The sequence below is a fragment of the Eurosta solidaginis genome, chromosome 1, assembly GCF_040869045.1.
Source record: "Eurosta solidaginis isolate ZX-2024a chromosome 1, ASM4086904v1, whole genome shotgun sequence".
Taxonomy (NCBI): domain Eukaryota; kingdom Metazoa; phylum Arthropoda; class Insecta; order Diptera; family Tephritidae; genus Eurosta; species Eurosta solidaginis.
The window spans coordinates 17,852,410-17,879,233 of NC_090319.1; the positions used below are offsets into that span (position 1 = coordinate 17,852,410).

The window sequence follows — 26,824 nt, forward strand, 5'->3', positions numbered from 1 at the left end:
TTTACATCTACATATAATTCTCCAATCACTGGAATTCATTTTTTACCGAATCCGAATAAAGTACGTGTACACTTTTGTAATTTTGGAGAATATAATTGTTTATAAGTGTTTTTGTTCATAATTGAAATAGACGCACCGGAGTCCATTTGAAAAGCGATAGTTTTGCCAAGAATTTGTAAATCTATGTAATTTTTATTATCTTTTGTTTTCACAACACCCGTAACACTGTATATTGACTCAATCATGCCAATATTTTGACTTTTATTCTGTACTTCTTTATTTCTATTTGTACCTTTATTTTGAGTGGAAACTTTTTCTTTTTTGTTTTGCTTTGCCACATATACGGGCGCTATGTGTCCCTTTTTGCCACACTTTCGGCATATATAAGTTCTAAATTTGCATTTGTCACGTTGATGAGAAACTCCACAGCCTGAGCACGACTTCCATTTGGAAGTTTGAGTATTATCTTTGTTGTTCGCTTGTGATGATTTTCCATTGGAGCGAACAGAATTGATTGTGGTATTATTTTCGGCAGTATCACTGAGTGCCTTTTGCGTTTGAGCTTTTTCTTTTATTGTTGCTACTGTTTTAATTGTAGCTTCGTACAACTCTGCTATAAGCAAGACGTCGGCAAGTGAAGGCTATAATTTTTGTAGAGCAGCGGAGCGCACTGCCTCGTGTGGGGTGTATGTAATTACTTGGTCGCGAATCATGTCGTCAACAAAACTATGAGAACAATTCTCAGCAGAGCAAACAAAATTACACTCTCTTGCTAATCCCCGTAGATCAGCAATCCTCTCTCTGTATGTTTGGCCTGGCTTCATTTCTGCCTTGCGGAATTCGTAACGCGATGCTAATACATGCCTTTTTGATTGGAAATGTTCTGTTAACTTTGTGGTCAACGACTGAAATGATTGTTCTTGAACTTTCTGACTACCGAAAATATTTTTTATCAGCTCGTAATTTTCTATACCTATCCACGACAACAAAAAAGATTTTTGCTTTTCCACTGATGTTACACTGTATGCTAAAAAATGTTGGTTTAGCTGTTCTAAGTAAGATTCCCATGTTTGTATGTCTTTATTGAAATTGTGAAATGATGGGACACTGCCATCGGAGGTTTGTGTAGGCAAACCGCTGCTGAGAATCGACTGCATCCATTCTTGTTGTTGTAGAATTAACTTTTTTGCGAATTCTTGTTGCTCTTTTAGCAATTTTTCCACTAATTTACTGTCTTCCGGCATAATTTTGCATGTATTTAATAATAAATTATTTGAAAACTAGTATTGTTTTGCACTATTCAGGCGCACAATAATTTTATTTTACGGATAGCGAGTGAACGCGATTTTCCGAATTGGCCTCGTCGCCAGATGTAACAATTTAGGGTTTCACTGTTTATTAGGAACCGTTGGGTTTATGCAATGTGATGGTTACTTACTTCAGGCTTACATACAACTACCGAAAAACGACCGCCGCGATTAAGAGCTAAAACTGAAGTGATTTATTACGAGTTAATGTATGTACAAGTTCATGTATGTAAATCCATATATACACAGAGTCGTAATTCATTGGACTGAAATGGGTTACTTAAAATAGTATTGAAATGCAGTATGTAATATATAACAATAAGCATTGTATAGTTTTGAATTTTGTTTTTTCTGTTTTATTATGAGTATTTCTGTAAACTTAGCTTTTATCTTCTTTCTTCAAACTGCTTCATGACTTAATTTAGTCAATTTATTTTTGAAATATTTTATTCTCATTTTAAATAATTTTTTTTATATATATCTTGTATTTTTTTTTCTTCACCCCACTATTACTATTTATACAATTGAATTTGTTAAAACATGATGTGACATACAACACTATTTTTATTATATAAAATAAAGATGTCACTAACTATTCTCTAAGTAAGGATATTGTAGACATGTAAAATTAAGCTATCGAATATGTACATACACTTATGAGAATAATGAAATAAATAATAATCTAATCTAATGTATTGTAATTTTCAATCAATCTCGGTAAGACTTTCATTACACATTCATCACGACTTTCTATGTTGTCGTCAGCAATTTCCCCACACAACGTCTTTTGAATAACGCCATGCCGATTTTTGAGCTAGTCTAACCAACCTGTACTTGCCTCAAACTCGTAGTGTCCTAGTGCTTCAGAAAAATCTCTGGCCTTTGGCTTCAATAATGTTCAAAATAAAGGAATATTCCTACCAAGTGCAACGATTAACCATTTCAGGATTGCTTCGTCAATATTCTCAAAATGGCAAGGTCGAAGTTTTTTGCGTTTGGTATTTACTGCTAAATCCTCCGAATTTTTTAAAATCACTTCATTATTCTTTAAAATATTTGATAAAATGCTGGGAAGAACTTCGAATTGATTAGCAATATCCTTTTTTTGACCTCCCTTTATCAACTTTGTTTATGATTAATAACTTTTTTTCAAGCGAAATGCTGCTTCGATGCGTTATTTTAACTTCAATCACTGATTAAAACTACAATAGCTGAGCTCTTTCTGTTTTAATTTTGGTATTCCCCTTATTACAGTTTATCCATAATTCTGGGAATACCCAGTTACATGTAATTTATTGTAATAGAAAACTTATTTGAAACAAGTAAGGAAGGTTAAGTTCGGGTGTAACCGAACATTACATACTCAGTTGAGAGCTATGGTGACAACATAAGGGAAAATAACCATGTAGGAAAATGAACCGAGGGAAAACCTGGAATATGTTTGTATGACATGTGTATCAAATGAAAGGCATTAAAGAGTATTTTATGAGGGAGTGGCCCATAGTTCTATAGGTGGACGCCATTTAGGGATATAGCCATAAAGGTGGATCAGGGTTGACTCTAGAATGCGTTTGTACGATATGGGTATCAAATGAAAGGTGTTAATGAGTATTTTAAAAGGGAGTAATCCTTAGTTCCATAGGTGGACGCCGTTTCGAGATATCGCCACAAAGGTGGACCAGGGGTGACTCTAGAATGTGTTTGTACGATATGGGTATCAAATTATAGGTATTAATGAGGGTTTTAAAAGGGAGTGGTGGTTGTTGTATAGGTGGTCGCCTTTTCGAGATATCGCCATAAAGGTGGACCAGGGGTGACTCTAGAATGCGTTTGTACGATATGGGTATCAAATGAAAGGTGTTAATGAGTATTTTAAAAGGGAGTAATCCTTAGTTCCATAGGTGGACGCCGTTTCGAGATATCGCCATAAAGGTGGACCAGGGGTGACCCTAGAATTTGTTTGTTCAATACGGGCATCAAACGAATGGTGTTAATGAGTATTTTAAAAGGGAGTGGGCCTTAGTTCTATAGGTGGATGCCGTTTCAAAATATCGCCATAAAGGTGGACCAGGGGTGACTCTAGAATGTGTTTGTACAATATGGGTATCAAATTAAAGGTATTAATGAGGGTTTTAAAAGGGAGTGGCGGTTGTTGTATAGGTGGTCGCCTTTTCGAGATATCGCCATAAAGGTGGACCAGGGGTGACTCTAGAATGCGTTTGTACGATATGGGTATCAAATGAAAGGTGTTAATGAGTATTGTAAAAGGGAGTAATCCTTAGTTCCATAGGTGGACGCCGTTTCGAGATATCGCCATAAAGGTGGACCAGGGGTGACCCTAGAATTTGTTTGTACAATATGGGTATCAAAAGAAAGGTGTTAATGAGTATTTTAAAAGGGAGTGGGCCTTAGTTCTATAGGTGTACGCCTTTTCGAGGTATCGCAATAAAGGTGAACCAGGGGTGACTCTAGACTTTGTTTGTACGATATGGGTATCAAATGAGAGGTGTTAATGAGTATTTTTAAAAGGGAGTGGGCCTTCGTTCTATAGGTGTTCGCCTTTTCGAGATATCGCCATAACGGTGGACCAGGGGTTACTTTAGAATATGTTTGTACGATATGGGTATCAAATGAAAGGTTTTAATGAGTATTTTAAAAGGGCGTGGGACTTAGTTCTATAGGTGGACTCCTTTTCGAGATATCGCCATAAAGGTGGACCAGGGGTAACTCTAGAATAAGTTTGTACGATATGGGTATCAAATTAAAGGTATTAATGAGGGTTTTAAAAGTGAGTGGTGGTAGTTGTATATGTGAAGGCATTTTCCAGATATCGACCAAAATGTGGACCAGGGTGACCCAGAACATCATCTGTTGGATACCGCTAATTTATTTATATATGTAGTACCTGCCAAGATTTTAAGGGTTTTTTATTTCGCCCTGCAGAACGTTTTTAATTTTCTTCTACTTAATATGGTAGGTGTCACAACCATTTTATAAAGTTTTTTCTAAAGTTATATTTCGCGTCAATAAAACAATCCAATTACCTTACCATGTTTCATCCCTTTTTTCGTATTTGGTATAGAATTATGGCATTTTTTTCATTTTTCGTAATTTTCGATATCGAAAAAGTGGCCGTGGTCATAGTCGAATTTCGTTCATTTTTCATACCAAGATAAAGTGAGTTCCAGTAAGCACGTGAACTAAGTTCATTAAAGATATGCCGATTTTTGCTCAAGTTATCGTGTTAACGGCCATGCGGAAGGACAGACGGACGACTGTGTATAAAAACTGGGCGTGGCATCAACCGATTTCGCCCGTTTTCACAGAAAACAGTTAACGTTATAAAATCTATGCCCCTACCAAATTTCAAAAGGATTGGTTAGTTTTTGTTCGAATTATGGCGTTAAAGGTATCCTAGACAAATTAAACGAAAAAGGGCGGAGCCACGCCCATTTTGAAATTTTCTTTTATTTTTGTATTTTGTTGCACCATATCATTACTGGAGTAGAATGTTGACATAATTTACTTATATACTGTAAAGATATTAAATTTTTTGTTAAAATTTTACTTTAAAAAATTTTTTTTTTTAAAAGTAGGCGTGGTCCTTCTCCGATTTTGCTAATTTTTATTGAGGGTACATATAGTAATAGCAGTAACGTTCCTGCCAAAGTTCATCATGATATCTTCAACGATTGCCAAATTACAGCTTGCAAAACTTCTAAATTACCTTCTTTTAAAAGTGGGCGGTGCCACGCCCATTGTCCAAAATTTTACTAATTTTCTATTCTGCGTCACAAGTTCAACTCATCTACCAAATTTTGTCGCTTTATTGATGAAATTTAATACGAAATCCGGAGCGTTATATCGACGAACTTCTTGACGAACACGCGAACTTTTTCGTTGTTGCGCCTCTTCGGTTGGTGTAAGATTTGGCTGCTTAATATCATTTGGTTCTTCCAATGTTGCTTGTTCTTCATGTGCCTGTGCAGATATCTCGTTGGTTGGCTGAGTTTGTATGAACTCAGGTGCTATAGGTAACGATGTTGTTTTGTTGTTATTGGTTGTGGATCTAGCCTTTAGCTGGTTAGCATGGCGTTTGATATTGTCACGTTGCGTTTTGACGATGTAAACCATTTTACCAAGTGGTCTTATGATTGAACCTTTGATCCACTTCTCCCCTCTTGCGTAGTTTCGAGCAAAAACCGGCTGGTTTACTTGGAACTTGAGTTTATGGCGTGGTTTGTCGTGGCTTAAGGTTGGCTCTAACAGTTGGGTTAGTAACGTACGAACTGGTCTACCATGTAGTAGCTCAGCGGGCGTTTTACCTTCAGCGTTTGGCATAAAACGATATGTAGAAAGATATTTGGTTACGGCTGCTTTGATTTGTAAACCGTCATCGATGTTCTTTTTTACAGCTGTTTTGAAGGTTCTAACAAAACGTTCATCTAACCCATTTGATGCGGGGTGAAACGGTGCTGTAGTTACGTGTTTGATGCCATGTTGTTTGCAATAACACTTAAACAAATCTGCTGTAAGTTGCGGACCATTATCGCTGACAAGCGTGTGCGGGATACCTTCGATTGCGAAAATTGAATTCAAGGCCGATATTGTATCAGCTGTTGTAGTGGACGATAATTGTATGATGAAGGGGAATTGCGAGTACGCGTCAACGCAAATTAGCCACATTGAATTAAAAACAGGACCAGCAAAATCAATGTGGATGCGTTCCCAAGGATTTTTTACCTCAGGCCAACTGTTATATTCTATTACAGGTGCGGGGTTTGCGAGTTTGCACACATCACAATTCTCCGTTAGCTTTACGATGTCTTTGTCTATGTTGGCCCACTAGACGTGCTGTCTAGCCAGCTGCTTCATCTTAGAAACCCCCCAGTGTCCGTCATGCAAAATGTTTAAGATCTTAGCTCTCAAAGAAAGCGGTATGACGACACGGGTATACTCGGTTTGAAGGCATAATAAGCTGTTTTGCACAACTAAGGCGTAGCGATGGTTAAAAAATGAACGCAAGTCTTCATTTTGGGGACTAAGCTTTTCTGGCCAGCCCTTTTGTACAAAATTTTTAACTCTTTTTAAAACAGTGTCCTTTCTGGCGTGGGATAAAATTATTGTGGCATCGATTGGCGTGTTTAACGCTTCTATTGTATAGCATGCTTCTTCGCTGTCGAAATTTTTGTCGGTCCCAACAGGTAACCGTGATAAAGCATCAGCATTACTATGATCAGTAGTTTTACGATATTTTACCTCATATTGGTACCCCATGAGCGTTATGGCCCAGCGTTGTAGGCGATGTGACGTCATCGAAGGCAGTTGGCTATTTGGGTTGAAAATACTGACAAGCGGCTTATGATCGGTAAGCAAAGTAAATTTTCTTCCATAGAGATATTGATGGAATCGCTTGATTCCAAAAACAATTGACAGTGCCTCTTTTTCTATCTGGCTATAACGAATTTGATGTTTGTCAAGAGTTTTTGATGCAAAGGTTATAGGACGCTCAGTTCCGTCCGCATATGTATGTGAAATTACAGCACCAATACCATATGATGAAGCATCAGTTGCTAAAATCAAGGGTAACTTTTCATCATAATGTGCCAACTGTGTAGCGTTCAGAATGTGCTTTTTTAATAAATTAAATGATCTGTTTTGTTCAGGCCCCCAAGTGAACTTAATATTTTTACGGCGCAATAAATTAAGTGGGGCTGATAACTGGGAATAGTTAGGTATAAAATTATAATAGTAGTTTACCTTACCCATAAATGCTTCAAGTTGCTTCAGGTTCTTTGGCGGTTGTAGATCTTTGACCGCTTTCAGACCGGCTTCATCAGGCAAAACACCTTCTGCGCTTATTTGACGCCCAAGATACTCTATTTTATCTTCGAGGAAAGAACACTTTTGCCGTTTGCATTTGATGCCATTTGCTTGTAGAATTTGTAGAACTTGTTCAAGGCGTTTTAAATGTTCAGAAACAGTAGGTGCAGTGATGATAATGTCATCAAGGTAGTTTCCGCACCCTTCTACCTCTTGTAAAAGTTGTTCGAGATATTTTTGGAATATTGCTGGAGCACTGGCTATTCCATACGGAAGGCGTTGGTACTGGAATAGTCCAAGCGCTGTATTAACTACCATGATCGTTTTTGTGTCGTCATCGAGTTCCATTTGTAGGTAAGCATCTTTAAGGTCGATTTTTGTAAATTGTTGACCGCAGCGTATCATTTGTAATAACGTTTCTCGTGTAGGCAATGGGTATTGTTCTATGTCGATTTTCGAATTTATAGCTAATTTAAAATCACCGCAAATTCTAATTGAACCGTCTGGTTTCGGTGCTAAAACGATAGGTGAAGCCAATTGCGAAAATTTAACTGGCTTCCAAATACCGGCGTTTGTGAGTCGTTCGGCCTCTTTTTTAAAATGTGGAATTTGCGAAAAGGGAATCTGGCGGCTTTTCAAAAATTTAGGGTGTGCGCTTTCTTTTAAATAAACACTGGCTTTGAAATTTCGGATGGTCCCGATTGCTGGTTCAAAAACTTCACTATATTTTGTTAATAAATCGTTAATTTCGTCAGCCTGAACTGCACTAATTTTTAAAATTTGTTGAATTTCATATCCAAACTCTTTGAACAAATCAAAACCAAAAAGATTATTGCTATTCTCGACATCAACAACTACAATTGTTACTTTTTTCTCTTTTTCGCCACACTTTACGTCTACATATAATTCTCCAATCACTGGAATTCGTTTTTGACCGAATCCGAATAAAGTACGTGTACACTTTTGTAATTTTGGAGAATATAATTGTTTATAAGTGTTTTTGTTCATAATTGAAATAGACGCACCAGAGTCCATTTGAAAAGCGATAGTTTTGCCAAGAATTTGTAAATATATGTAATTTTTATTATCTTTTGTTTTCAGAACACCCGTAACACTGTATATTGACTCAATCATGCCAATATTTTGACTTTTATTCTGTACTTCTTTATTTCTATTTGTACCTTTATTTTGAGTGGAAACTTTTTCTTTTTTGTTTTGCTTTGCCATACATACGGGCGCTATGTGTCCCTTTTTGCCACACTTTCGGCATATATAAGTTCTAAATTTGCATTTGTCACGTTGATGAGAAACTCCACAGCCTGAGCACGACTTCCATTTGGAAGTTTGAGTATTATCTTTGTTGTTCGCTTGTGATGATTTTCCATTGGAGCGAACAGAATTGATTGTGGTATTATTTTCGGCAGTATCACTGAGTGCCTTTTGCGTTTGAGCTTTTTCTTTTATTGTTGCTACTGTTTTAATTGTAGCTTCGTACGACTCTGCTATAAGCAAGACGTCGGCAAGTGAAGGCTGTAATTTTTGTAGAGCAGCGGAGCGCACTGCGTCGTGTGGGGTGTATGTAATTACTTGGTCGCGAATCATGTCGTCAACAAAACTATGAGAACAATTCTCAGCAGAGCAAACAAAATTACACTCTCTTGCTAATCCCCGTAGATCAGCAATCCACTCTCTGTATGTTTGGCCTGGCTTCATTTCTGCCTTGCGGAATTCGTAACGCGATGCTAATACATGCCTTTTTGATTGGAAATGTTCCGTTAACTTTGTGGTCAACGACTGAAATGATTGTTCTTGAACTTTCTGACTACCGAAAATATTTTTTATCAGCTCGTAATTTTCTATACCTATCCACGACAACAAAAAAGATTTTTGCTTTTCCACTGATGTTACACTGTATGCTAAAAAATGTTGGTTTAGCTGTTCTAAGTAAGATTCCCATGTTTGTATGTCTTTATTGAAATTGTGAAATGATGGGACACTGCCATCGGAGGTTTGTGTAGGCAAACCGCTGCTGAGAATCGACTGCATCCATTCTTGTTGTTGTAGAATTAACTTTTTTGCGAATTATTGTTGCTCTTTTAGCAATTTTTCCACTAATTTACTGTCTTCCGGCATAATTTTGCATGTATTTAATAATAAATTATTTGAAAACTAGTATTGTTTTGCACTATTCAGGCGCACAATAATTTTATTTTACGGATAGCGAGTGAACGCGATTTTCCGAATTGGCCTCGTCGCCAGATGTAACAATTTAGGGTTTCACTGTTTATTAGGAACCGTTGGGTTTATGCAAGGTGATGGTTACTTACTTCAGGCTTACATACAACTACCGAAAAACGACCGCCGCGATTAAGAGCTAAAACTGAAGTGATTTATTACGAGTTAATGTATGTACAAGTTCATGTATGTAAATCCATATATACACAGAGTCGTAATTCATTGGACTAAAATAGGTTACTTAAAATAGTATTGAAATGCAATATGTAATATATAACAATAAGCATTGTATAGTTTTGAATTTTGTTTTTTCTGTTTTATTATGAGTATTTCTGTAAACTTAGCTTTTATCTTCTTTCTTCAAACTGCTTCATGACTTAATTTAGTCAATTTATTTTTGAAATATTTTATTCTCATTTTAAATAATTTTTTTTATATATATCTTGTATTTTTTTTTCTTCACCCCACTACTACTATTTATACAATTGAATTTGTTAAAACATGATGTGACATACAACACTATTTTTATTATATAAAATAAAGATGTCACTAACTATTCTCTAAGTAAGGATATTGTAGACATGTAAAATTAAGCTATCGAATATGTACATACACTTATGAGAATAATGAAATAAATAATAATCTAATCTAATGTATTGTAATTTTCAATCAATCTCGGTAAGACTTTCATTACACATTCATCACGACTTTCTATGTTGTCGTCAGCAATTTCCCCACACAACGTCTTTTGGATAACGCCATGCCGATTTTTGAGCTAGTCTAACCAACCTGTACTTGCCTCAAACTCGTAGTGTCCTAGTGCTTCAGAAAAATCTCTGGCCTTTGGCTTCAATAATGTTCAAAATAAAGGAATATTCCTACCAAGTGCAACGACTAACCATTTCAGGATTGCTTCGTCAATATTCTCAAAATGGCAAGGTCGAAGTTTTTTGCGTTTGGTATTTACTGCTAAATCCTCCGAATTTTTTAAAATCACTTCATTATTCTTTAAAATATTTGATAAAATGCTGGGAAGAACTTCGAATTGATTAGCAATATCCTTTTTTTGACCTCCCTTTATCAACTTTGTTTATGATTAATAACTTTTTTTCAAGCGAAATGCTGCTTCGATGCGTTATTTTAACTTCAATCACTGATTAAAACTACAATAGCTGAGCTCTTTCTGTTTTAATTTTGGTATTCCCCTTATTACAGTTTATCCATAATTCTGGGAATACCCAGTTACATGTAATTTATTGTAATAGAAAACTTATTTGAAACAAGTAAGGAAAGTTAAGTTCGGGTGTAACCGAACATTACATACTCAGTTGAGAGCTATGGTGACAACATAAGGGAAAATAACCATGTAGGAAAATGAACCGAGGGAAAACCTGGAATATGTTTGTATGACATGTGTATCAAATGAAAGGCATTAAAGAGTATTTTATGAGGGAGTGGCCCATAGTTCTATAGGTGGACGCCATTTAGGGATATAGCCATAAAGGTGGATCAGGGTTGACTCTAGAATGCGTTTGTACGATATGGGTATCAAATGAAAGGTGTTAATGAGTATTTTAAAAGGGAGTAATCCTTAGTTCCATAGGTGGACGCCGTTTCGAGATATCGCCACAAAGGTGGACCAGGGGTGACTCTAGAATGTGTTTGTACGATATGGGTATCAAATTATAGGTATTAATGAGGGTTTTAAAAGGGAGTGGTGGTTGTTGTATAGGTGGTCGCCTTTTCGAGATATCGCCATAAAGGTGGACCAGGGGTGACTCTAGAATGCGTTTGTACGATATGGGTATCAAATGAAAGGTGTTAATGAGTATTTTAAAAGGGAGTAATCCTTAGTTCCATAGGTGGACGTCGTTTCGAGATATCGCCATAAAGGTGGACCAGGGGTGACCCTAGAATTTGTTTGTTCAATACGGGCATCAAACGAATGGTGTTAATGAGTATTTTAAAAGGGAGTGGGCCTTAGTTCTATAGGTGGATGCCGTTTCAAAATATCGCCATAAAGGTGGACCAGGGGTGACTCTAGAATGTGTTTGTACAATATGGGTATCAAATTAAAGGTATTAATGAGGGTTTTAAAAGGGAGTGGCGGTTGTTGTATAGGTGGTCGCCTTTTCGAGATATCGCCATAAAGGTGGACCAGGGGTGACTCTAGAATGCGTTTGTACGATATGGGTATCAAATGAAAGGTGTTAATGAGTATTGTAAAAGGGAGTAATCCTTAGTTCCATAGGTGGACGCCGTTTCGAGATATCGCCATAAAGGTGGACCAGGGGTGACCCTAGAATTTGTTTGTACAATATGGGTATCAAAAGAAAGGTGTTAATGAGTATTTTAAAAGGGAGTGGGCCTTAGTTCTATAGGTGTACGCCTTTTCGAGGTATCGCAATAAAGGTGAACCAGGGGTGACTCTAGACTTTGTTTGTACGATATGGGTATCAAATGAGAGGTGTTAATGAGTATTTTTAAAAGGGAGTGGGCCTTCGTTCTATAGGTGTTCGCCTTTTCGAGATATCGCCATAACGGTGGACCAGGGGTTACTTTAGAATATGTTTGTACGATATGGGTATCAAATGAAAGGTTTTAATGAGCATTTTAAAAGGGCGTGGGACTTAGTTCTATAGGTGGACGCCTTTTCGAGATATCGCCATAAAGGTGGACCAGGGGTAACTCTAGAATAAGTTTGTACGATATGGGTATCAAATTAAAGGTATTAATGAGGGTTTTAAAAGTGAGTGGTGGTAGTTGTATATGTGAAGGCATTTTCCAGATATCGACCAAAATGTGGACCAGGGTGACCCAGAACATCATCTGTTGGATACCGCTAATTTATTTATATATGTAGTACCTGCCAAGATTTTAAGGGTTTTTTATTTCGCCCTGCAGAACGTTTTTAATTTTCTTCTACTTAATATGGTAGGTGTCACAACCATTTTATAAAGTTTTTTCTAAAGTTATATTTCGCGTCAATAAAACAATCCAATTACCTTACCATGTTTCATCCCTTTTTTCGTATTTGGTATAGAATTATGGCATTTTTTTCATTTTTCGTAATTTTCGATATCGAAAAAGTGGCCGTGGTCATAGTCGAATTTCGTTCATTTTTCATACCAAGATAAAGTGAGTTCCAGTAAGCACGTGAACTAAGTTCATTAAAGATATGCCGATTTTTGCTCAAGTTATCGTGTTAACGGCCATGCGGAAGAACAGACGGACGACTGTGTATAAAAACTGGGCGTGGCATCAACCGATTTCGCCCATTTTCACAGACAACAGTTAACGTTATAAAATCTATGCCCCTACCAAATTTCAAAAGGATTGGTTAGTTTTTGTTCGAATTATGGCGTTAAAGGTATCCTAGACAAATTAAACGAAAAAGGGCGGAGCCACGCCCATTTTGAAATTTTCTTTTATTTTTGTATTTTGTTGCACCATATCATTACTGGAGTAGAATGTTGACATAATTTACTTATATACTGTAAAGATATTAAATTTTTTGTTAAAATTTTACTTTAAAAAAATTTTTTTTTTAAAAGTAGGCGTGGTCCTTCTCCGATTTTGCTAATTTTTATTGAGGGTACATATAGTAATAGCAGTAACGTTCCTGCCAAAGTTCATCATGATATCTTCAACGATTGCCAAATTACAGCTTGCAAAACTTCTAAATTACCTTCTTTTAAAAGTGGGCGGTGCCACGCCCATTGTCCAAAATTTTACTAATTTTCTATTCTGCGTCACAAGTTCAACTCATCTACCAAATTTCGTCGCTTTATTGATGAAATTTAATACGAAATCCGGAGCGTTATATCGACGAACTTCTTGACGAACACGCGAACTTTTGCGTTGTTGCGCCTCTTCGGTTGGTGTAAGATTTGGCTGCTTAATATCATTTGGTTCTTCCAATGTTGCTTGTTCTTCATGTGCCTGTGCAGATATCTCGTTGGTTGGCTGAGTTTGTATGAACTCAGGTGCTATAGGTAACGATGTTGTTTTGTTGTTATTGGTTGTGGATCTAGCCTTTAGCTGGTTAGCATGGCGTTTGATATTGTCACGTTGCGTTTTGACGATGTAAACCATTTTACCAAGTGGTCTTATGATTGAACCTTTGATCCACTTCTCCCCTCTTGCGTAGTTTCGAGCAAAAACCGGCTGTTTTACTTGGAACTTGAGTTTATGGCGTGGTTTGTCGTGGCTTAAGGTTGGCTCTAACAGTTGGGTTAGTAACGTACGAACTGGTCTACCATGTAGTAGCTCAGCGGGCGTTTTACCTTCAGCGTTTGGCATAAAACGATATGTAGAAAGATATTTGGTTACGGCTGCTTTGATTTGTAAACCGTCATCGATGTTCTTTTTTACAGCTGTTTTGAAGGTTCTAACAAAACGTTCATCTAACCCATTTGATGCGGGGTGAAACGGTGCTGTAGTTACGTGTTTGATGCCATGTTGTTTGCAATAACACTTAAACAAATCTGCTGTAAGTTGCGGACCATTATCGCTGACAAGCGTGTGCGGGATACCTTCGATTGCGAAAATTGAATTCAAGGCCGATATTGTATCAGCTGTTGTAGTGGACGATAATTGTATGATGAAGGGGAATTGCGAGTACGCGTCAACGCAAATTAGCCACATTGAATTAAAAACAGGACCAGCAAAATCAATGTGGATGCGTTCCCAAGGATTTTTTACCTCAGGCCAACTGTTATATTCTATTACAGGTGCGGGGTTTGCGAGTTTGCACACATCACAATTCTCCGTTAGCTTTACGATGTCTTTGTCTATGTTGGCCCACTAGACGTGCTGTCTAGCCAGCTGCTTCATCTTAGAAACCCCCCAGTGTCCGTCATGCAAAATGTTTAAGATCTTAGCTCTCAAAGAAAGCGGTATGACGACACGGGTATACTCGGTTTGAAGGCATAATAAGCTGTTTTGCACAACTAAGGCGTAGCGATGGTTAAAAAATGAACGCAAGTCTTCATTTTGGGGACTAAGCTTTTCTGGCCAGCCCTTTTGTACAAAATTTTTAACTCTTTTTAAAACAGTGTCCTTTCTGGCGTGGGATAAAATTATTGTGGCATCGATTGGCGTGTTTAACGCTTCTATTGTATAGCATGCTTCTTCGCTGTCGAAATTTTTGTCGGTCCCAACAGGTAACCGTGATAAAGCATCAGCATTACTATGATCAGTAGTTTTACGATATTTTACCTCATATTGGTACCCCATGAGCGTTATGGCCCAGCGTTGTAGGCGATGTGACGTCATCGAAGGCAGTTGGCTATTTGGGTTGAAAATACTGACAAGCGGCTTATGATCGGTAAGCAAAGTAAATTTTCTTCCATAGAGATATTGATGGAATCGCTTGATTCCAAAAACAATTGACAGTGCCTCTTTTTCTATCTGGCTATAACGAATTTGATGTTTGTCAAGAGTTTTTGATGCAAAGGTTATAGGACGCTCAGTTCCGTCCGCATATGTATGTGAAATTACAGCACCAATACCATATGATGAAGCATCAGTTGCTAAAATCAAGGGTAACTTTTCATCATAATGTGCCAACTGTGTAGCGTTCAGAATGTGCTTTTTTAATAAATTAAATGATCTGTTTTGTTCAGGCCCCCAAGTGAACTTAATATTTTTACGGCGCAATAAATTAAGTGGGGCTGATAACTGGGAATAGTTAGGTATAAAATTATAATAGTAGTTTACCTTACCCATAAATGCTTCAAGTTGCTTCAGGTTCTTTGGCGGTTGTAGATCTTTGACCGCTTTCAGACCGGCTTCATCAGGCAAAACACCTTCTGCGCTTATTTGACGCCCAAGATACTCTATTTTATCTTCGAGGAAAGAACACTTTTGCCGTTTGCATTTGATGCCATTTGCTTGTAGAATTTGTAGAACTTGTTCAAGGCGTTTTAAATGTTCAGAAACAGTAGGTGCAGTGATGATAATGTCATCAAGGTAGTTTCCGCACCCTTCTACCTCTTGTAAAAGTTGTTCGAGATATTTTTGGAATATTGCTGGAGCACTGGCTATTCCATACGGAAGGCGTTGGTACTGGAATAGTCCAAGCGCTGTATTAACTACCATGATCGTTTTTGTGTCGTCATCGAGTTCCATTTGTAGGTAAGCATCTTTAAGGTCGATTTTTGTAAATTGTTGACCGCAGCGTATCATTTGTAATAACGTTTCTCGTGTAGGCAATGGGTATTGTTCTATGTCGATTTGCGAATTTATAGCTAATTTAAAATCACCGCAAATTCTAATTGAACCGTCTGGTTTCGGTGCTAAAACGATAGGTGAAGCCAATTGCGAAAATTTAACTGGCTTCCAAATACCGGCGTTTGTGAGTCGTTCGGCCTCTTTTTTAAAATGTGGAATTTGCGAAAAGGGAATCTGGCGGCTTTTCAAAAATTTAGGGTGTGCGCTTTCTTTTAAATAAACACTGGCTTTGAAATTTCGGATGGTCCCGATTGCTGGTTCAAAAACTTCACTATATTTTGTTAATAAATCGTTAATTTCGTCAGCCTGAACTGCACTAATTTTTAAAATTTGTTGAATTTCATATCCAAACTCTTTGAACAAATCAAAACCAAAAAGATTATTGCTATTCTCGACATCAACAACTACAATTGTTACTTTTTTCTCTTTTTCGCCACACTTTACGTCTACATATAATTCTCCAATCACTGGAATTCGTTTTTGACCGAATCCGAATAAAGTACGTGTACACTTTTGTAATTTTGGAGAATATAATTGTTTATAAGTGTTTTTGTTCATAATTGAAATAGACGCACCAGAGTCCATTTGAAAAGCGATAGTTTTGCCAAGAATTTGTAAATATATGTAATTTTTATTATCTTTTGTTTTCAGAACACCCGTAACACTGTATATTGACTCAATCATGCCAATATTTTGACTTTTATTCTGTACTTCTTTATTTCTATTTGTACCTTTATTTTGAGTGGAAACTTTTTCTTTTTTGTTTTGCTTTGCCATACATACGGGCGCTATGTGTCCCTTTTTGCCACACTTTCGGCATATATAAGTTCTAAATTTGCATTTGTCACGTTGATGAGAAACTCCACAGCCTGAGCACGACTTCCATTTGGAAGTTTGAGTATTATCTTTGTTGTTCGCTTGTGATGATTTTCCATTGGAGCGAACAGAATTGATTGTGGTATTATTTTCGGCAGTATCACTGAGTGCCTTTTGCGTTTGAGCTTTTTCTTTTATTGTTGCTACTGTTTTAATTGTAGCTTCGTACGACTCTGCTATAAGCAAGACGTCGGCAAGTGAAGGCTGTAATTTTTGTAGAGCAGCGGAGCGCACTGCGTCGTGTGGGGTGTATGTAATTACTTGGTCGCGAATCATGTCGTCAACAAAACTATGAGAACAATTCTCAGCAGAGCAAACAAAATTACACTCTCTTGCTAATCCCCGTAGATCAGCAATCCACTCTCTGTATGTTTGGCCTGGCTTCATTTCTGCCTTGCGGAATTCGTAACGCGATGCTAATACATGCCTTTTTGATTGGAAATGTTCCGTTAACTTTGTGGTCAACGACTGAAATGATTGTTCTTGAACTTTCTGACTACCGAAAATATTTTTTATCAGCTCGTAATTTTCTATACCTATCCACGACAACAAAAAAGATTTTTGCTTTTCCACTGATGTTACACTGTATGCTAAAAAATGTTGGTTTAGCTGTTCTAAGTAAGATTCCCATGTTTGTATGTCTTTATTGAAATTGTGAAATGATGGGACACTGCCATCGGAGGTTTGTGTAGGCAAACCGCTGCTGAGAATCGACTGCATCCATTCTTGTTGTTGTAGAATTAACTTTTTTGCGAATTATTGTTGCTCTTTTAGCAATTTTTCCACTAATTTACTGTCTTCCGGCATAATTTTGCATGTATTTAATAATAAATTATTTGAAAACTAGTATTGTTTTGCACTATTCAGGCGCACAATAATTTTATTTTACGGATAGCGAGTGAACGCGATTTTCCGAATTGGCCTCGTCGCCAGATGTAACAATTTAGGGTTTCACTGTTTATTAGGAACCGTTGGGTTTATGCAAGGTGATGGTTACTTACTTCAGGCTTACATACAACTACCGAAAAACGACCGCCGCGATTAAGAGCTAAAACTGAAGTGATTTATTACGAGTTAATGTATGTACAAGTTCATGTATGTAAATCCATATATACACAGAGTCGTAATTCATTGGACTAAAATAGGTTACTTAAAATAGTATTGAAATGCAATATGTAATATATAACAATAAGCATTGTATAGTTTTGAATTTTGTTTTTTCTGTTTTATTATGAGTATTTCTGTAAACTTAGCTTTTATCTTCTTTCTTCAAACTGCTTCATGACTTAATTTAGTCAATTTATTTTTGAAATATTTTATTCTCATTTTAAATAATTTTTTTTATATATATCTTGTATTTTTTTTTCTTCACCCCACTACTACTATTTATACAATTGAATTTGTTAAAACATGATGTGACATACAACACTATTTTTATTATATAAAATAAAGATGTCACTAACTATTCTCTAAGTAAGGATATTGTAGACATGTAAAATTAAGCTATCGAATATGTACATACACTTATGAGAATAATGAAATAAATAATAATCTAATCTAATGTATTGTAATTTTCAATCAATCTCGGTAAGACTTTCATTACACATTCATCATGACTTTCTATGTTGTCGTCAGCAATTTCCCCACACAACGTCTTTTGAATAACGCCATGCCGATTTTTGAGCTAGTCTAACCAACCTGTACTTGCCTCAAACTCGTAGTGTCCTAGTGCTTCAGAAAAATCTCTGGCCTTTGGCTTCAATAATGTTCAAAATAAAGGAATATTCCTACCAAGTGCAACGACTAACCATTTCAGGATTGCTTCGTCAATATTCTCAAAATGGCAAGGTCGAAGTTTTTTGCGTTTGGTATTTACTGCTAAATCCTCCGAATTTTTTAAAATCACTTCATTATTCTTTAAAATATTTGATAAAATGCTGGGAAGAACTTCGAATTGATTAGCAATATCCTTTTTTTGACCTCCCTTTATCAACTTTGTTTATGATTAATAACTTTTTTTCAAGCGAAATGCTGCTTCGATGCGTTATTTTAACTTCAATCACTGATTAAAACTACAATAGCTGAGCTCTTTCTGTTTTAATTTTGGTATTCCCCTTATTACAGTTTATCCATAATTCTGGGAATACCCAGTTACATGTAATTTATTGTAATAGAAAACTTATTTGAAACAAATAAGGGAAAATAACCATGTAGGAAAATGAACCGAGGGAAAACCTGGAATATGTTTGTATGACATGTGTATCAAATGAAAGGCATTAAAGAGTATTTTATGAGGGAGTGGGCCATAGTTCTATAGGTGGACGCCATTTAGGGATATAGCCATAAAGGTGGATCAGGGTTGACTCTAGAATGCGTTTGTACGATATGGGTATCAAATGAAAGGTGTTAATGAGTATTTTAAAAGGGAGTAATCCTTAGTTCCATAGGTGGACGCCGTTTCGAGATATCGCCACAAAGGTGGACCAGGGGTGACTCTAGAATGTGTTTGTACGATATGGGTATCAAATTATAGGTATTAATGAGGGTTTTAAAAGGGAGTGGTGGTTGTTGTATAGGTGGTCGCCTTTTCGAGATATCGCCATAAAGGTGGACCAGGGGTGACTCTAGAATGCGTTTGTACGATATGGGTATCAAATGAAAGGTGTTAATGAGTGTTTTAAAAGGGAGTAATCCTTAGTTCCATAGGTGGACGCCGTTTCGAGATATCGCCATAAAGGTGGACCAGGGGTGACCCTAGAATTTGTTTGTTCAATACGGGCATCAAACGAATGGTGTTAATGAGTATTTTAAAAGGGAGTGGGCCTTAGTTCTATAGGTGGATGCCGTTTCAAAATATCGCCATAAAGGTGGACCAGGGGTGACTCTAGAATGTGTTTGTACGATATGGGTATCAAATTAAAGGTATTAATGAGGGTTTTAAAAGGGAGTGGCGGTTGTTGTATAGGTGGTCGCCTTTTCGAGATATCGCCATAAAGGTGGACCAGGGGTGACTCTAGAATGCGTTTGTACGATATGGGTATCAAATGAAAGGTGTTAATGAGTATTGTAAAAGGGAGTAATCCTTAGTTCCATAGGTGGACGCCGTTTCGAGATATCGCCATAAAGGTGGACCAGGGGTGACCCTAGAATTTGTTTGTACAATATGGGTATCAAAAGAAAGGTGTTAATGAGTATTTTAAAAGGGAGTGGGCCTTAGTTCTATAGGTGTACGCCTTTTCGAGGTATCGCAATAAAGGTGGACCAGGGGTGACTCTAGACTTTGTTTGTACGATATGGGTATCAAATGAGAGGTGTTAATGAGTATTTTTAAAAGGGAGTGGGCCTTCGTTCTATAGGTGTTCGCCTTTTCGAGATATCGCCATAAAGGTGGACCAGGGGTGACTTTAGAATATGTTTGTACGATATGGGTATCAAATGAAAGGTATTAAAGAGTATTTTAAAAGGGCGTGGAGCTTAGTTCTATAGGTGGACGCCTTTTCGAGATATCGTCATAAAGGTGGGCCAGGGGTGACTCTAGAATGAGTTTGTACGATATGGGTATCAAATTAAAGGTATTAATGAGAGTTTTAAAAGTGAGTGGTGGTAGTTGTATATGTGAAGGCATTTTCCAGATATCGACCAAAATGTGGACCAGGGTGACCCAGAACATCATCTGTTGGATACCGCTAATTTATTTATATATGTAGTACCTGCCAAGATTTTAAGGGTTTTTTATTTCGCCCTGCAGAACTTTTTTAATTTTCTTCTACTTAATATGGTAGGTGTCACAACCATTTTATAAAGTTTTTTCTAAAGTTATATTTCGCGTCAATAAAACAATCCAATTACCTTACCATGTTTCATCCCTTTTTTCGTATTTGGTATAGAATTATGGCATTTTTTTCATTTTTCGTAATTTTCGATATCGAAAAAGTGGCCGTGGTCATAGTCGAATTTCGTTCATTTTTCATACCAAGATAAAGTGAGTTCCAGTAAGCACGTGAACTAAGTTCATTAAAGATATGCCGATTTTTGCTCAAGTTATCGTGTTAACGGCCATACGGAAGGACAGACGGACGACTGTGTATAAAAACTGGGCGTGGCATCAACCGATTTCGTTCATTTTCACAGAAAACAGTTAACGTTATAAAATCTATGCCCCTACCAAATTTCAAAAGGATTGGTTAGTTTTTGTTCGAATTATGGCGTTAAAGGTATCCTAGACAAATTAAATGAAAAAGGGCGGAGCCACGCCCATTTTGAAATTTTCTTTTATTTTTGTATTTTGTTGCACCATATCATTACTGGAGTAGGATGTTGACATAATTTACTTATATACTGTAAAGATATTAAATTTTTTGTTAAAATTTTACTTTAAAAAAATTTTTTTTTTAAAAGTAGGCGTGGTCCTTCTCCGATTTTGCTAATTTTTATTGAGGGTACATATAGTAATAGCAGTAACGTTCCTGCCAAAGTTCACCATGATATCTTCAACGACTGCCAAATTACGGCTTGCAAAACTTCTAAATTACCTTCTTTTAAAAGTGGGCGGTGCCACGCCCATTGTCCAAAATTTTACTAATTTTCTATTCTGCGTCATAAGTTCAACTCATCTACCAAATTTCGTCGCTTTATCTGTCTTTTGTAATGAATTATCGCACTTTTTCGATTTTTCGAAATTTTCGATATCGAAAAAGTGGGCGTGGTTATAGTCCGATATCGTTCATTTTAAATAGCGATCTGAGATGAGTGCTCAGGAATCAACATACCAAACTTCATCAAGATACCTCAAAATTTACTCAAGTTATCGTGTTAACGGGCGGACGGACGGACGGACGGACATGGCTCAATCAAATTTTTTTTCGATCCTGATTATTTTGATATATGGAAGTCTATATCTATCTCGATTCCTTTATATATGTACAACCGACCGTTATCCAATCAAACTTAATATACTCTGTGAGCTCTGCTCAACTGAGTATAAAAATTCCCTATATGGAGACCAAAACGTATGACGCTTGAATTTCCAGCTGTAAAATTTGTTCATTATATAGAAAATTTTCACTATATAGAAATGCATTATAAGGAGACAAAAACACCGAAAGTAGAACGATAAAGCAGTGTCTTCGAAACCACTTCATTATAAGGAGAACTTCATTATATGGAAGTTCACTGTAGAGAAGTTCGACTGTATTTACTAACAGTATAGTATAGTATTCGTCACAATATATATAAATGAATTTGTTTGCGTTAGTACGCTCAAAGCTGAAAAATGGCTATACGGATTTTAGTAACTTTTTCTCTGTTATCTTCGATCCGATTCAGGGATTATTTACGGCAAACAATTTTTTTAAAAAACCTCATTTGTAAAATATTTTAACTAATACTTGAAACGGTTTGACCGGCTTCAATAACTTTTTCGTTTCCTTATTCAAGTGTTCCTTACTAAGTGTTCATTTAAACCAAAAAAAAATTGAAACTCATCAATTTATAGATATTTTAGCTAATATATCTTATATTGCTGTTATTATTCCTGCCACTTTGGCTGCTTCTATACCTGATATTACACCACTTTCTTATATGCAACATTTCTTCATCTTATATATAACAAGTAAAAGTGTCTAAGTTCGGGTGTAACCGAACATTATATACTCAGCGTGAGCTTCAATTGTACATTTCATTTCAGATAAATTACTTTTCTACATAACACGTGGCACCGCCCGTTTAAAAAAAAAATGTCTCCCCATTTCCTCTTGCAATAAAACTTGATAGGTGAAATATCATTGATTCAAAACTATTTTTTGCTAAGTTGTAGCTTATAATTCTAGTCTACGAACCTTTTAAATTTGTTTTATATCTAAGTTGAAATATTTTCTGCTATAAGGAAAATATGTGTACATAATTTCATTACGATATGTTAATTTTTCTTCGAGTTATGTCTCCCGAAACATAGAAAATTGCTTAGTCATAAAAGGGGCGGTGCCACACCCATTTTCAAAAATTTTAGTGTTTTCCAATTTAATGTTATAATTCAATTTATAAAGTAAATTTCTATTAATACAAAGCTCTTTTTCGCAAAGAAAAAGCTTATTATTTTCGCCTACGACCCTTTTAAAAATCTTTTATATAAAAGTGGGCGTGGTTTTTAAACGATCTCGTCCATTTTTTCTAGAAATATTTCCTGCTATAGGGATATGTGTACCCAATTTTATTACGATCCGTTAATTTTCTTCGAGTTATGGCTCCCGAAACATAGAAAATTGCTTAGTCTTAAAAGGGGCAGGGCCACGCCCATTTTTTTAAATTTGAAGGTTTTCCTATTTATTGTTATAAATCCACTTGGGGAAAAATACATTGATATAAAGCTCTTTTTTGCATAGATATAGCTTATTTTATTTGTCCACCACACTTTTAAAATCTTGTATATAAAATGGGCGTGGTCCTTAACCGGTTTCATTAATTTTTATTCAAAGCATTCCTTATAGTAAAGGCAACCTCTCTGCCGAATTTTTTTACGCAAGGTTTAACGATTTTTGATTTATGATTAACAATATTTGTAAAATTGATTTTGTCACAAGTGGGCGGTGCCACGCCCATTTAAAAAAAAAATTTCAAATTTTTATCAAGAGTCTCAATATCAGTCCACATGTCAAATTTCAACATTCTAGGTATATTATTTGCTAAAAAATCAGGTTTTTTGTGTTTTCCAAAATGTTATATATATAAAAAGTGGGCGTGGTTATCATCCGATTTCGCTCATTTTCAATACCAATCTATTCTGGGTCCAGATAAGCTGGTGTACCAAAATTCAATATTTACTCAAGTTATCGTGTTAACAGACGGACGGACGGACATGGCTCAATTAAATTTTTTTTTTCGATACTAATGATTTTGATATATGGAAGTCTATATCTATCTCAATTCCTTTATACCTGTACAACCAACCGTTATGCAATCAAAGTTAATATACTCTGTGTGCAAAGCACGCTGAGTATAAAAAGGAAGCCTGAAATGTGCGCTAGTTGGTAGCCGGTGTTTGAAGAGATGCGCCGGTCGATTTGGTTCAAACTTTCACATAAGTTGCGTATACCTCACGCGGTTGGTTGCCATCGACGCACAGGGTCTCGAGATATAAGTCAAAACATGGACCCGGATACACCTAGAATGTGTTTTGACATTATGGGTATCAAATTGAAGCTGTTGATGTGTGCTTTAGTATAGAGTAATTTTTGCTGTTGATGTGTGCTTTAGTACAGAGTAATTTTTACACCGCTGGGTGACTAGGGTCTCGAGATATAGGCCAAAACGTGGACCCTGATACACCTAGAATATGTTTTTACAATATGGGTATCAAATTGAAGCTGTCGATTTGTGCTTTAGTACAGAGTAAGTTTTACACCGCTGGGTGACTAGGGTCTCGAGATATAGGCCAAAACATGGACACGGATACCCCCAGAATGTGTGTGTATTATGTATATCAAATGAAAGCTGTTGCTGAGAACTTTCGAATAATTTTCATTGTGTTATTCGATTTAGTTGCATCAACCTGGCAAAACTGATAAATATGCATGCGAAGCCGAAATAAAGACATGAGTTAATAATACCCACATTCCTATTTACATACGTCCTATTCGATTTGCCTGATATTTGGTATATAAATTTGCCTATATTAATATTTACGATGCTTTTTTTCGGGAAGTAGACCAGAGACGGAGTGGGACAGAGATTAGCACTAGGACTGGGACTCAGACGGAGACTGAGACTCGGAATGGAACTGGAACAAAATACATACCACCCTCCGAGACTGGCAATAAGGGATGAAGAATAATGAGAAGAACTTGAGAGAAGAGAAAAGAGAGAAGGAGACTGAGAAAGAGGTAGAATGAGACGAAAATGGAGATAGATGAAGCGAAAAAGACGGAGGGAGGAGTGAACAAAAATATTAGGAAAAAGTGTATAGGGGGGGGGGGGGGGGGCAGGGTTAGACGGAAAAAGCTTATTAAAATGTAGAAGAAATTTAGGGCCAAATTTAGGGCAGAACAACGTCTGCCGGGTCTGCTAGTTTCGTACGTGTTAAGAAGTGATACAAATTCAAATTTTTCGTATACAACCAATGTTGCCGTACCGAGAAACGGGCCAAAACGCTTTTGAGAGTACCAAAATAATTGTTTCCCAGTTGTAATATTAATATATATAAATCCGCAATGGACTCCTTTGCTACCTAGCCGATTTCAATCAAATCTGCACACCGTGTGGAATTTGATCCAACTTGAGAGATAGGATAGCATTCCTTTGCAGTTACTTTCCGGGAAGTGGACCAGGGCCGGATCTATTTGAACAAATGGTTCAATTCGCCTGAAATTTGGTATATAGGTAGCACTTTGCCTAGATTAGCAATCACGATACTTTTCCCCGGGAAGAGCGCCAGGGACCGACATTTTCGAACAAATTCTGCTCTTGGTTCTATTTATCTTATTTTTTATCATATAAGTAGCTTTGCCTAGATTAGTATTTATGCGAAAAGACGTAAGGGACAGAGAGCAGAGAGAAAGAGACGCCGAAAACGAGAAGGGAAGAGGGGGGAGTGAATAAAATTATAAAAAAAAGGCGGAGAGAGGACAAGGGAGAGTTAGAGGTAAACATTGCTTAAAAACTATGCAAATAGACCAAATCTAGGGCAGAGCAACGCCTGCCGGGTCTGCTAGTGTTATTTAAAATTAGATATAGAAAATTTCTGAATTTAAGCAAAAAGGGAAGTTTTTATATCCAGTATGTACTTGTACACACGTGTATTATCTTTCAAGATTGGGTATATAAACCCTGAAAGGATTGGTATTGAAAATGGTCAAAATCAGATAATCACTACGCTTCCTTTTTCGATATAGAAATTTTTGAAAAATGGAAACGGAATGCATTAAGAAATACTGGTAAAGTGATCAAACTTAGCTAGAGGACTAACGTTATTACGCAAAATATAAATTTAATAAAATTTCGGAAAATATGTGTGGCACTGCCCACATTAAGTAGAAGAAAACTAAGAAGCTTTGCAAACCATAATAATATATTTAATGCTTAACGTGGGAACCTGCCATCGTATGGCTTAACCACGGCCCTAATTGCATGATCATTGGCACAACGAAGGGTCCATTTTTTCTACCAAACGATTCAGTCAACGATAGTTGGTACCAAATTAGCTTGTATTTGGGTGTACAGTCGCAAGGTCTTACCTTGGTAAGATGCAAGATCTTTTTAAACCCTTTTCAATTTTATGGATAGTGACATCCCGTTGCACGATAACCATTTGTTTCAGTACCATTCTAAGCGTAAATAAATAAATAATATATAAAAGATTCATGCATAACTTAGAATGGGTAAAGAGGTTGTTCAGAACTTTGCGACACAGCCTTCAAAAACGAACTTATAGCAGTCGAGGCTCTGACGTCCCCAAGTTCCTCATGAAACTAGGAGGTGTGAAGCGGGATAGCCTTAAAAGTTCAAAGAGGTTTTATGAAATCGTTGCAAAGATGGGCGGGCTTGTATTACATATACATATGAATAGAAAGCGACCTAAGTAAAAATCGCAGCTAGGTGGCGCAACGATCGAGATATTCAAAAAAATCGTACTTGTGTTCCGATTTGGCTCATATTTGGAACACGTAATACATACACAAATAGAAAACCACCTATGAAAAAAATGGCCGCTAGGTGGCGCAAGTATCGAGATATTCAAAAAAATCGTAGTTGTGGTCCGATTTGGCTCATATTTGGAACATGAAATACATACATGAATAGAAAGCGACCCGTGACAAAATCGCCGCTAGGTGGCGCAAGGATCGAGATATTCAAAAAAATCGTATTTGTGGTCCGACTTGTCTCATATTTGGAACACGTAATACAAGTTAACACAGTCTAATGCCATGTAAATTGTTTAGACTACATTGTTGCATTCATTTCCGGAATTTAGCCAAATATTAATGAAAAACGATACCCGATGTTTCCACCTGTGGAGTCAATTTATAGTAAACAATTCAAACCATGGGGATCGCTGAGCCAGCATACCCGCAGGCATATACCAACACCACCGATATCAACGAATTGCCGCGGCAGCGGACAACATCATAAGCTGCAAGTGCAACAGCAGCGACGACGACGACGACGGTGATGGCTATAGCTCAGGGAAGAAATAAGTTAGGGTAGATTATTCAGTTCTAAATTAGACTCAGCAAGTAAGTAAGGGGCTGTCTTCGGCTGTGCCGAAGACTTCATACCTTTCATAAAAGTGGACCAGGGGTGACTCTAGAATGCCTTTGTGCAATATGGGTATCAAATGAAAGGTGTTAATGAGTATT

General features: G+C 36.8%; 1 protein-coding gene across 1 annotated transcript in view; it reads right to left on the minus strand.

Annotated features, from left to right (window-relative positions):
* The window catches only part of LOC137238902 (putative odorant receptor 85e), a 50,443-nt gene that overhangs the window by 11,891 nt on the left and 11,728 nt on the right, over nucleotides 1–26,824 (minus strand). The gene's annotated exons all lie outside the window — the stretch shown is intronic.